Source organism: Lethenteron reissneri, chromosome 21, assembly GCF_015708825.2.
Source record: "Lethenteron reissneri isolate LAM-NWPU_2019-01 chromosome 21, ASM1570882v1, whole genome shotgun sequence".
In the NCBI taxonomy this organism is placed as follows: Eukaryota; Metazoa; Chordata; class Hyperoartia; order Petromyzontiformes; family Petromyzontidae; genus Lethenteron; species Lethenteron reissneri.
This window is the reverse complement of record NC_083799.1, coordinates 11,298,205-11,311,703: the sequence shown is the minus strand read 5'-3', so window position 1 is coordinate 11,311,703 and position 13,499 is coordinate 11,298,205.

The window sequence follows — 13,499 nt, the reverse complement described above, 5'->3', positions numbered from 1 at the left end:
TTAGTTGTCTGCAGGTCATTATCGACCTGTAGAGATTACTATGGCAGACTTATTTTTCCAGTTCTCACGGTCGAGACATTCCTTCTTCACAGTTTCCAGTTTATTTTTCCAGTAATCGTCGTTTCTCCATCATCCAGCCGTCTTGTTTTATGGTGACCTCTAGCTTGGTTTCCTGTAAGTTTTTCCTTGCATGATCAATATCTCAAGTGTCTTTCCACCTTATCTAGTTTCATAACAGATTACTCTAACTTTCTGCGATTGATTATGTTTAACAATAAGCTATCTGGGTTCCCTACTTGCACCAGCACATAAAGGGTTGTTCTCATTTTGCTGTACTTGGCATGCGATGTTTCACCACTTATGCAGTTCGAAAGATTTTCACAATTCCAGCTCGCGATTCGCTTTAATAATCGCTTCTTTTTGTCTAACTTGGACCACAATTCATATTGTCCATCTCATAGGTCCTGTTTGTTTGTGCTCTCATTTGTTTGTTCTGTGGCTTCAGGGGACATTATTTTTTCAAGTTAAAAGTTGCTGCCAAATTAAATACAGCCAGCGAGTCAACAACTCATGAAAACACAACTGAAACGGAGAGTACTGCCACTATTTAATGGACTGTGTGTACAAACCACGTGTGTATTTATTCTTCAGCCATGCGTACAGTGGCAACAATAGATCAACAAAACAAACCATTCAGTTGAAACAGTCTTCACGCTTATTGTCTGATAAAATGAGGTAGATCTGATTGTGAGAGGATATGAAAGTTTAGGGAATAGGCCACTTCGACACAACATGACCCACCCAGATAAGTGCTTCTACCAAAAAATTACATCCAGGGATGGAGTTCATTATAAGCAAGCTCAGGAAATGTTTGATGAGAAAACAGCCATAAGCTGTAGTTCTGTTAAGAGTGGCACTCTGTAAAAGGGAAACATCCTTTTCCCTTTTTAGATTAAATGCATTTGGAACAATGTTAACTCGGAAAGTCATTGGACTGCAGAGGGAAACGTTTGCATTGTGGCTGTGCCAATTGGACACACATGTGTGTAGCTTTGCCCGTTTTTTTCTGCACGGCTCTCCGATGTGTTCTCGGGTTGTGTCGCGTGTTGTTCGGCCGCGTTTGGCGAGATTTTAACTACCTCGCTGGGTATGCAGGAGTTCGTGGGTTCGATCCCGATCCTGACGCCTCTAAATTTGGAGTTTGCATGTTCTCTCTCCTGGTCGTCGTGTGGATTTTTCCCCGGGTCGTCCGGTTTTCCTCTCCACATTTAGAATCAACATGACACATGTCGAGTATTTGGCTGCTATATATGTCCACACGATAAGCCACTTCATTGGACTATCATTTGTGGCCAGGTCGCTTCTGAAAAAAACTAATAGCTCAGTGGCCCTTACCTGGTGAAATAAAAAAAATTAGTTTAATAGTTTAGTTTCAGCATATAGTATCCAGCTTTTCTCTCCACGTACTGGGGAGCTTCTTTAAAGAGCCGATTTCGATTCCTGACATCGTTCTCAAACACGCGGTGCAACCCATAAACACATCAGAGAGACCGTGTCATTGCATGTTTATTACTGTGAACCTACATGATGGGTTTGGAAATAAGCTGCGCTGAGTGAGGTGACAGTGTGTGAATTACAGTCTGCGGAGATTATTTGCATTGGAGATTTTTGTTGTTGAATGTGAGTCAGCCTTCGTTTACTACGACACAATTATTGGGTATCTCTGTATTTTTGTCGAGACGAGACGGGTATTTGTGTGAGATGGGGATGGTTGTGTTAAAAGAGACACATATGAAAGGCTGCGGATTTTGTAATTAACAATGTTGACACTGATTAGCCTGGTTTGGAATTCAAATGCCCAAAGTATACGTGGATACGTAATTTTCCATTTAAGCAAATACAATAGGATGTGGATGTATATAGCATCTCAATGGAAATACATCCTCTAGACACGAAGCTACAATACCCGAGATTAAACAAATTAATTGAGCAGGCCCCATGGTGTTAAGTGCAGTCTCCGACCTTTATCAGCACTATTACTCTGGCTCCTCTATTAATGTGCTATGAAGAAGGGTTATTTCCCGAAACATTGGCCATTATATATATTTCTATTAAGGCCACAGTGTTATTGACAAAGGTATTGAGGATTTAAAAAAACAATTGATGTACTGTCTGATAGATGATTACTCTTGTGCTTATGTACAGTATCATGTAATCTTGATTTGAAGCTTTGTTGGCTGCAGGAATCCATACTCTTTGGTTCTTTCGGTAAAGTCACGTAGGTATAAAATAAAATAAATCACGACGTTTCGGGTGCAACACATCATGATGGACGCTTGTGTTGCGGCCGAAACGTCGTGATTTATTTCATTTTATACCTACGTGACTTTACCGAAAGTATCATGTCAGTTTATATGTGCATGTTGACAGATCGATCATATTAATTTCTAAACTAAATAAATGTTATAATATTTCATTCAATTGTATTGCATGTGTTTATAAAGTGCACACGATTAATATTACCTTCTTGATTTTATCATATATTTTTTTCATAGAATCCCAGTGTCTACATGTTAATGATGGGGAAAGGGATGAGAAGTAGACGTGGGAAGGAAGACAGAGAGATGGCACTTGTGGGAAGTGGCGGCTCTTGATTAAAATCATGCCATTAACGTCCACCCCACCTCTCAATGGAAAATAACGAGTTGGTTTTACAATCTGTAAAAGTAATTCGTATGTATCGTTTCCAAGTGTAAATGTATGCAATCCTAAGTGTCCAATAGTGCATGATTAAAGTACCCAGCCCACACACATTATATCGTGTGCATCTATGTATGATAAAACATGCATTGCTCCCAGGAATTATTGTTTTTGCAAACTGTAACCCTGTAAGATCCCAGTGCCACTGGCTACTTCGTCATTAAGTGCTACTTATTCATCCAGGAGGATAATGGGCTGAGTCAACCTCCGAGGTGGATTTGAGTTCACAATTATTTCAATCTTGAGTCAAATCGGTGCCACCCACTCAGATAGAAAACGTAAAAAAAAATCAAGAATGTGCACTGCGCCCACAGACATCTTGAAACAGGTCGGAGTACCCACACTTTACCCCACTCTATGTGGCCTGCAGATCAACTGAGTGTGGTATAACCATGTTTTACTGATGGGTGGATAGATGTAGAGGGGATTTAAAACACTTTCCCATGATTGCAACTACCGGCCCAGGAAAATGAACCAGCGACCTCTGGATTCCAAGTCCATTGTTGCTATTACACCACGGAATAATCCCTGAATGAAGAATACATATTAAGCCTGATTAATGTGTTGCCATAAAGACAGTTCCTATTGATATTTGGCACGCAAAAAAACTTCCAAATCACTGACATTTCCCACCAATTTTTACCGAACATTTTACTTGCCAATTGTTTTCTTTCCACCATTACGCGTTTCCAGCCCTTTGCATCTCCATAAAGGTGAAAAATAATTCAAGCAGAACAGCAGCACCCGCAGGGAGATCGTGTGGTGAGAATAAACGAGCCTGGAGGATATTACTCACAGGGCAAGTGTGACTCAGTGGAGAAGAACACGAGGGTAATGTGGCCCTTCGTGAGCGGTTCATGAGTTCAATCCAAGAGCTGCACATTTGCTCCTATCTGTCCCAGTCAACGCACACCCCCCACATCCATCATCTCTCAACCTGGTTGATTACGTTCTTCCAAAGATTGCTAAATGTGAGAGAGAGACAAAACATAGACACGGAGACACACAACTAGGTGGGGTGTTGACTCTTGTGTTGGCCGACTCTCTGTGTTGTATTGCATTATATTTCCAAGTTTACAATGTTTGTTTTCTCATTCATTTGTACCTGATGATGGTTGCTTGTGTTGCAATCAAAACGTCGTATTCTATTATTATTTCATTTAATTTATTTCTACGTGACTTTACCGAAAGAACCAAAGAGTAAGTCGTGAAGTCACGAAAGCTTAGAATCTAGTTTTAGCAATTATTATTGTTTAAACATCGGTCCTTGGGGTCACCCCTCAAGGAAAGTCAAACTATCCGTGTGCACCAATTAAGACCGTGTGTAATATTGCCAGACCTAAATTACATGGCAATTGATACTCGGTCAACACGAGACCGGAGAAGAGTGAACGACATCTGCGCCCAGGGGTTGGGAGCGTGTCGGGTGGCAGGGTGCACCTGTTGGGATGACGTCATGATAAGGGCAGCGTGACGTTCTGCATCAGAACAATGGCAATATTAAATTTCGATTTAAAGCTTTCGTGACTGCAGGGATTCATCTTCTTGGTTCTTTCGGTAAAGTCACGTAGAAGGGAAATAATGACACTGTCTTTCCGACAGACCTGTTCTTCACCTGAGGACGGCTGCTTGCGTTGTGGCCGAAACATCGTGAGAATTGTATTTTATTATGTTTTATTTTTATTATTTTATTATTTCCCTTCTACGTGACTTTACCGAAAGAACCAAGACAATAGACGAGCAGAAATCCGCGGAACGTCTGCGTTAAACGATGGCCAATATTTACGTTTTATCATCACCCCTAACCAATGTCGCGTGACATCATAACCCCCCCCCCTCTCCTTCCCACTCCGGCGTCTCTTCACGTCATCACACCCTGTCGTCCACCTCACCCCCTCTGCTCAAACTCACCAGTGTCGCATGACGTCACCCCTCCCTCCACTCTCTTCACTTGCGTCGACGTCCCGTGACGTAATCAACCGCTCCTTCTCACATCACCAGAATCTTGCGTGACGTCAGTACTCCTCTCCCCAACAGCCCAGCGTATCTGAGGTCATCAACCCCTCCCGTTCACCTCACCAGCGTGGCGTGACGTCATAAGCCCCCCCCCCCCACCCCCCGACAGACGAACAAGCATATTAATATGTAAAGATGCACAAATTGTCGACTATTGTTTGGGGCTCTGAAATTTTGTCCTCATTTCGGTTAAGCCAGCGGTCGGGAACCTATGGCTCGCGAGCCATATATGGCTCTTCCGGTGACGGCATATGGCTCCCAGACAATTTTGAGTTGAAAAAATAATAATAAAAAAATAATAATAAAATCAGTTTGGAACTGATTTTAAAATACTTGTGATATTGCTTAATAATACTGCGTCATTTTAAAGTAAACAGAAATTAGTTTTGAAGATAACATTTCTCGGGTCACAGGTCCCGTGGACCAGAAGTCGCATTAAAAGTAAGACATATTTAATTTATTATACGTAAAAAATACTATATGGCTCTCAATGAAATATATTTAGAAATATTTGGCTTTTATGGCTCTCCCAGTCAAAAAGGTTCTCGACCGCTGGGTTAAGCGCAACGGAAAGATGATCTGTGTTAGATGCCTTTTCGATACATTTTACTGTTTTCCAGAAGACCTTGGCATTGCCATGTAAGGGGGAGGAAATGCTGTATACGTACAACAAAGCAACAATCATGGTGCTCCTCTAGTTTTTTTGAAGTGAAAGCAACGAACACGGCTGCTGAGCACCGAGCTGTCGCTGAGCGTGGGAGGCCTCCTCCTCGTTCAGGAGCAAAGAACCTCTTCTGTAACCTCGCCGCTGTAATGCTACTTTATCGACCACAACGCACGCATTTACTAACAGGGATAGTCTTGCGCGCCCCCGGTGATTCACGCTGACTCTCGCCTGCACACCCACCCCCTAATTGGCACTAAATGTACAATCAATACGATGGGGGAGTGTCCTTCATTTTCACATCTGCACCGTTGCACTACAAAGGGGTTCGTTGGGTTCCCGATGGACGCCGCTGATGCATTTGTTCTTACTGTTTAATGCTCTCCTGCTCACGGTAGAAACCGAGCACGTCTTAAATGTGTATACATAATTTAAAACGTTGTTGCTTATACTACGGTCAAAGGATGCTGCCATGGTGTTAATGGTCAGCACACTTGAACTTGCAATGCAGTGTTTTCCCGGTTTGATTCAGGTTTCTCCGGCACGGCGGGTACAATTGATGGAAAACATTTCTTAAAATCGCGCCCTGCGAATATGCACCCAGCTGCATTAACGGCTACACCGCAGTTAGTCGAACAACAGGTGGCGTGTGGTGTGGTGAAGTATGGTTACACACCGCTTCTAAGATGCCTAGAGAGTGTGGAAGAGGGGGGAAACGACATTTCAGTAGGGATATTTCTATCTCCCTCCAATGGGAGGCCATTTGCTCACCAATGGCATAAGCAAGACATTGCAAGGTTAAACCTTTACCTTTTCTAACTGAAGCAGAACTAAACAACTGGTGTATTATTCCTGAACAAAATATGTTTTTTTATTACATGATTGTCGTTGTGTTTGTCCTATGTTTTATTTCAATATTCTGGTTATAGTTTATTGACATTCGCAATATAAATATTGATGTTACAATACTCTTTATTGTGCTTTGTTATGTTTTTTGTTGTATTTATATTTAGCTGTGATGCATTAGTTAATACACTAGCCGTGTGAGAATTAAATTGGTTGGCGTATTATCTAATCAGTCGCGTCGCGTGCTTGGCATGGGTCTTTGAGCAAAGAATTAAATGGGCCCCTCTTTAAATGTCTCGCTCCCCTGTTCGTGGCTCAGCACCTGGGTCTCTCTTGCAACACACTCACGTGAGTGATCACTTGACGCAGTGTTGAGAGCACTAGAATCGAATTCTGGTAGGGCGCCACGGTGGAAGGACGTTAACTACCTCGCCTGGTATACAGGAGGTTGTGGATTCGATTCTGACGCCTGTAATATTTGTAGTTTGCATGTTCACCCCGTGGTTGCATGGATTGTTCTCTGGGTCCTCCGGTTTTTCAATCAACATTTAGAATCATGCGTTTAGAGTATTTGGCTGCTATAAATTTCCACACGATAAGCCACTTCGTTGAGCTATCATTTGTTGGCCAGGTCGCTTATGAAAAGAGCTATATAGCTCAGTGGGCCTTACCTGAAACAATAAAGAGTTTACATTTCGATTTAAAGCTTTCGTGACTGCAGGGATTCATCTTCTTGGTTCTTTCGGTAAAGTCACGTAGAAGGGAAATAATAAAATAATAAAAATAAAACATATTAAAATAATTCTCACGACGTTTCGGCCACAACGCAAGCAGCCGTCCTTAGGTGATGACCAGGTCTGTCGGCCGAAACGTCGTGAGAATTATTTTATTATGTTTTATTTTTATTATTTTATTATTTCTCTTCTACGTGACTTTACCGAAAGAACCAAGAAAAAGAGTTCACAGTTTATATAATCGAGGCAGATAAGAGAACATCGTTGAGTTTTGGATTACAGGCAATCCCAGGGCTTAATTTTCATGGATTATTGTTCAGGGCTTCCCAATCTCCAACTGATTGTGAACATATTTTCCAGAGCTCAGCCCCAGACATCTCTGGTGGAAATTAAGCCCTGGGTAAAGCAGATGGTGTTCTGTTGCTGTGGAGAACTGGGAGGGATTTACACTCCTTGGAGACATCTTTCTGTGCAATTAGCGCAGTGATCGGTACAAGGTGGGGTGAGGTAGTGGAGGGGAGGGGAGGAAGTAGCGTGGAAAACACTGCAGATTGCAATGGTGGGGTGGAGGAAAGATGGGATGTTGAGTGATGGGAATTAGTAATAAGCATGCAACGTTCCACCCCCTCTCCCAATCAGTCGCCACGATTTGGAGCCCTGATTCGCCGAACTATAATATTAGCATATTGTGTGCTTATTATTTGTGCAAGTCCTAAATATTGCATTTTCACTTCGTGTGGTTAGATGCACCTCACGAGCATAAGGCTTGATTTTAATTGATGAAGCAATACCTAAAACATAACAAAGGTGTAACACATACGCAGGTAGGGAGTGCGGAGTGAAACAAATGAAAGAAAACTACACGTAAACACAAACATAGACTTTTCATTTATCTGCTGCCATTCACTTTATAAACACCTTGTTATTAAAGGGACCTGAGTAATTGGAACATAACAAGATCACTCATTATGATAGCGGTCCAATTGAGCTGTTTGTGCAAACAATTACACAACAAGACACCAATCAAAACTTTGGAATTTTGAAACTACAGAGCGATGAGCAATCCCTTTTGATGTTCTTGTCGAAATTAATCACAAAACTGCACAGACCTCGTGCTGAATTCGTGCAACGTATTGGCAATATGTTGAAAAAAATTTGCGATTGCAATCAAAGGAGAAGTGGATATAGAATAATGAGGTCTGCTATACAGACATGGCACTCTTCAGCCCGAAAAGAATCAATGCATATTTCAAGCTCTTCAGAAAAGATGCGACATTGTACGGTAAAACACAGGATGAAGAAAATGCAGGACCAGCATCTTGGCAATTGCCCAATATGTATGCGTGTTGAACTTATTTCACACCGTACATTGCAAACCGTGCTGATCGGGAGAGCAGGAAGAAGGACAACCATCCAAACACAAAACACTGTTTTAAAGAATAAAGTTTTAATTCTAGATTTAAAAGTGCATAACTCCAGTGGCTGCCTAATATCTGAAGGAAGAGCATTCAAGATGGCGGCAGAAGCGTATCTGAAAGTGTGCGATGGTGAGCCACAAGCTGCCGCTCTGAGGATGACCGGAGTTCGCTTGATGGTTCATGCTCCTTGACGAGATCAGCGAGGTATTGTGGCTCATTTGTGACAAGCACTTTGTGTGTAACACTGTGTAACAAAAAATGTGTTTTTGTTCCTGGGTAGTAAGTGTTATTCCCTAATTGCCTATGCCTCAAAAGTACAGAAAAAGGCTATTATTCCCTACAAATTTTTATTTTGTTACCAGGACAGTGATATTTTTAAATGTACCTATTTTCCAGAACGTTACAGATAGATTAATTGCTGAGTAAACTTGGAGTAACTTCTAGAACATTCTAGAACTTTCCAGTAATATAAACAGTAGTATAAATACTGGGGCCTTAAGCCCACCAGTTCAGTTTAGGTTCAGCTAAGTGGATACATATCTACATCTTTCTGAGATGGCATCAAGAGGCTGCAAGCATCCAGCAGACGCATTTTGCTATGTCTGCAGCCAATTTATCAATAGAAGAGCGAAAAAGTACTCTGTGGAAGCATCTGCTAAGATGTGCGAGGCCAACAAGGCATATTTCAGCATGCCTGTCAGGAATCAAGACGAACCCTGGGCACCTAATTTCACCTGCGAGCAATGCAAACAACTCTGAAAGGTAAGATGGTCAATTGTTGCTCGGAATTTTATGTTATAAAATTTGTTAACATTTTTAATATTGTAAAAGTGTATTTTTTATTTTTAAATGTTTTACAATTTTCAATGTTATTGAAAAAAGATATCATATATGAAAAAATTGCGAGAATCTCTTGCACATTAGTCATGGGTGAAATCAATTTATTTTTGTAGGATGGTATAGAGAGGAAAAGAGAGCTATGAAGTTTGCTATCCCAAGAATTTGGTGGGAACCCACTGACCACTCAAGCAACTGCTACTTCTGCATGGTGGACCCTTCCAAACCTCGGACTGGCGAGAATGCACCTGCTATCACGTATCCGGACCTTCCTTCATCCATCGCCCTGGTGCCACACTGCCATGAGCTCCCCGTACCCACTCCTCCGGAGAGAGAACAGCCATCTTTAGAAGAGAGCAGCAAGTCAGAGCGAGGAAGACGTTGTAGATCCAGATGACAATTTCAGAGGTGGAGCTGTGGAGAGAAACCCATACTACCCCAACCAAAATACCTCAATGACTTGATCAGAGATCTTGGTCTCACCAAGTCCAATGCCGAGTTTTTGATGTCTAGGCTCAAGCAGTGGAACTTGTTGGATGAAAGTGTGCAAGTCACAGATCAGATGAAGCGTCACCAACCTTTTTGCAACGTGCGCCTTTTGGCGTCTTCTGGTCCAACCCATGTGAGACTAGGCTCTAAGGAAAGCTGTCTCGGGTGTGGACCAATCAACTTCAAGGACAGTGCACATTATCAGAGTTATGTTTTTGTTTGCATTTTGACTGCAGGTATTGTGGTCTATGTAAACATGACTCCTTGTAAAAAAAAAGGTGTCAGTTTTGTTGCCAGATAAAAGGGTAAAAAAACAATTATCATATTTTTACTGGCAAATGAGGTTCCAATGGTGTAAAATAGTTTATAGTTTAATTCTAGATTTGAAGCTTTTAGTTTAGTTTATTCCTTGCACCAGGGACTGTGCTAACCGTGCTACGCCACTGGCTCGAGACTCAACCGCTGAGGCACGGTGCGGGTTTGGAGGGTTGGCTTGGAGTTGGCCTCATGAAACTTAAATTCGTCCCATGGGTGCGTGCACAGTTGCACAGCATCTCAAGTGTGTGTCTGTGGGGCCACGTGGATGTGCCATTGACCCCTTCAAGCAAAGGTTTGCTTTCTCATTCTGCACCAACGACAGGCTTGACTCATATTAAAACAACTTTATAAATGTTTAATTTTGTTTAAAATTGTTCATTCCACCAACTTGCTTTTTTCCCACAGTGCAATTTTAGATGTATTAAACACATACGCTCTTACTTTAATCGGTTGTATGTATTATTAAGGAGTAAAATATGTTGTTTACGGATACGGTAAATTGATTGTGTAATTTATTTTGTGCGAGGAAATGAATGCGTGCAGGAAAACAGTTTGTGGTGCGAGCTCATTGAGGTCAAGAAGCAGAAACTTTTTTTGTGGGGCACCACCCTTTTCAATGTTTAATCTCTTAGTGAGCTGCCAGAAGAGATGTAGACAAGGGATACTTGTGTGTTGAGATGAGAGAAATGTAGACAGAATGGAGATGTCGTGAGATGGGAAGATAGGTGCAGACAAAATACAAATTCGATATTCGTTGGTGTTTCATGTGATTTACTGGAGCTCGCTACGTTTATTAGTTTTATATTTTGAACTGTACTGTATATAACGCAGCCCTAGTTTTGCTGATGAATCTGAGACACCTGGAGCGTTGAGGTTGATTTGCTTATGCCTCGAGCCAACAGTGCAGGAGAGCTGAACAAAACTGAGGAAGCCATATTCCCACAGCACAGGGGATAATTATATAATGTCATGCTCAAGTGCTTCTCACAGATGTTTGCAGCTGCCATTTTTGAAAAAAATGTATGACTTTGTTGTCAGGAAATGCGAATTTTACTTGATGGGGGGATTCAGTGTATTCAAGGTCACGTGACCTCATCAACAATGCAATCGCCTTTCGTAAGTGATTTTATTCCGGGGGATTTCAAACTTTAACTGAATTTGGAGCTCCAAATGATGAATAGCAAATTAATATTTGAAAATACGTATTTTAAGAGATAATGGATTTATATAAAAAATAATGCAATTTGTGTATTTGTAAAAGTCACTCAGAAATTGATCAGACATCCCAATTCAGTCTCAGGGAGGAATTTCTTGACAGTTCTACAATCGCTGACAGAATGTACAAGGTGTTTTATATACATTGACCCGATTTGAAATCGCTATATCTCTGCAACCATGAACCACCCATGAATGAAACTCTTACCACTTGAAAGGGCGGGGCATAGAGTTTCAAATGATCGCCGCTAGATGCCTCTCCCAGCGCACAAACAGCCCCCAGCCTCAATCATTCGCAAGATGGCGACCCCGCAACACAAGGCGTTTTGCGTTCTGCAGTTCAGCAAGACTGAATCCGTAATTGCGGTGCAGCGTGCGTTTCATCACATCCTGCGACTTTTTCTTGTGGGGATAAGTCAAAACCCGTGTTTTTGTGCCACCATTAGTGACTAATCTGGAAGACCTCAACAACAGAATCACGGCAGCAGTGACTTCAATGGAAGAAGACACTTTGAGAGGTGTTTGGGACGAATTCAACTATCGTCTCGATGTTGTCCGTACAGCAGGTGGAGGGCACATAGAGCATTTATAAAATAGTTAATAAAACTTGATAACGCATTAAACCGTTTGTAACTTTTTGTGTAATTGTAAGATGTTGCCATCGTGAAATATACTGCTTTGAAATTGGGTCCATCTCTTTAGAATACCCTGTATTACTCAATTTTAGTTACAACAATGTGAATATCGATTTATAAATGATATGAATAACGATAATAATTTATAGCATTCACTATTCATCATTTGTGGATGAAGGCCATGGGGATTGTGGTAAAGGAATGCCAAAGACTGGTTCAGCTGTTGCTCACAGCTAATGTTAGCTGTGGCCAGGGATCGAACTCAGATAAACAGGCATGTAGCAATGCTTGCATGGTGACCAGAATATCCAATGTTCCTCGACGAATCGATGCATCGCTACGCCACTGTGTATCTTTTATTCTGTTCTAATATTCTGTTATATCATGTTTTTTTTCGCCACTTGTATAGCGCTTGGCGAGTGGCAGCAGTGGCAGTCGTGGCACTGCAAGAAAATACAAGCGCAGCTGGCTGTGACAGTGCATGTGCTGAGTGAGCTAATGAGTTTTTAAAAAACGTTTTAAAAGATACTTGCTCTCACCTGTCTTGGCTCCCAGAAATGGTCCTTGTTAAGGCAAGCCACGTGGCTGCACATAATCAGAGAATGTGGTATTGAATTGGGCCAGGATTATCAGCATCAACGGGTGTCGCTAATGCAAAGTGCCATATTTCAAACGGAAGCACATCAACATGACATCTGCTGCCCAAGTGCATAGCGCGTGTTAAAAGCGTGTGGGAACGACGCGCGCACGGGGTCTGCTGCGCTCGGGAATGGCTCACATGGCTCCATGCTGAGAGAGAACACGGATGGCGCGCAGATGTTTTTTTTATTCATGCACAGATGCGTTCACGTGTGCCGTGCGCGGCAGATTGCACTATTTGAGAAAAAAGAAAAGAGACTGATGGAGTTTAATGCCAACCCGGGGAATTACGAAATTATGCAATAAAAATAAACAACACGGAAAACAAACAGACGTAATGCACATTTAAGAGCGAGGATACTCTATTGTTTCGTTGATCATTTCACCAGTTATCAGTTTAATTACTTGACTTATTAAATAACAGGAATATATTTGGGGGTTATTGGGGAGAGTAACTCCTCTGCTCCCGTGTGTGTTGCTGAACGGGACGTGATCGGTGGGGATCGGTGACGTCATCGGCATCATCATTCACATCACGTGGCTTGCAGGGGGGTTTCCTGCCTTCGGTAAGCAGCACATCTGGAGGTGGCTGCTGCCATTATTATACTGGTTTACAATTTTTTAGAGGTCATACAACTGCTTGTGTTGCGATCGAAAATGTCATAGTTTTTTGTTATTTTCTTTGAACCTATCTACGTGAGTTTACCGAAAGACCCAAAGAATATGAATTCCTGAAGTCACGAAAGCTTTAAGTCAGGCTTGGCCTTACTCTTGGGTAGTTCCATATCCCTGACAAGGTCTTTCAGTTCATCTTGTGTTATGAGGTGTGGTTCAGAGGAGAAGGATGGGAGAAATTCTGGGTCATGTGACCATAATGGTTCATGACCAAAAGTTTCATCCTCTTCCTCGTCTGACTCAAGTGAGAATT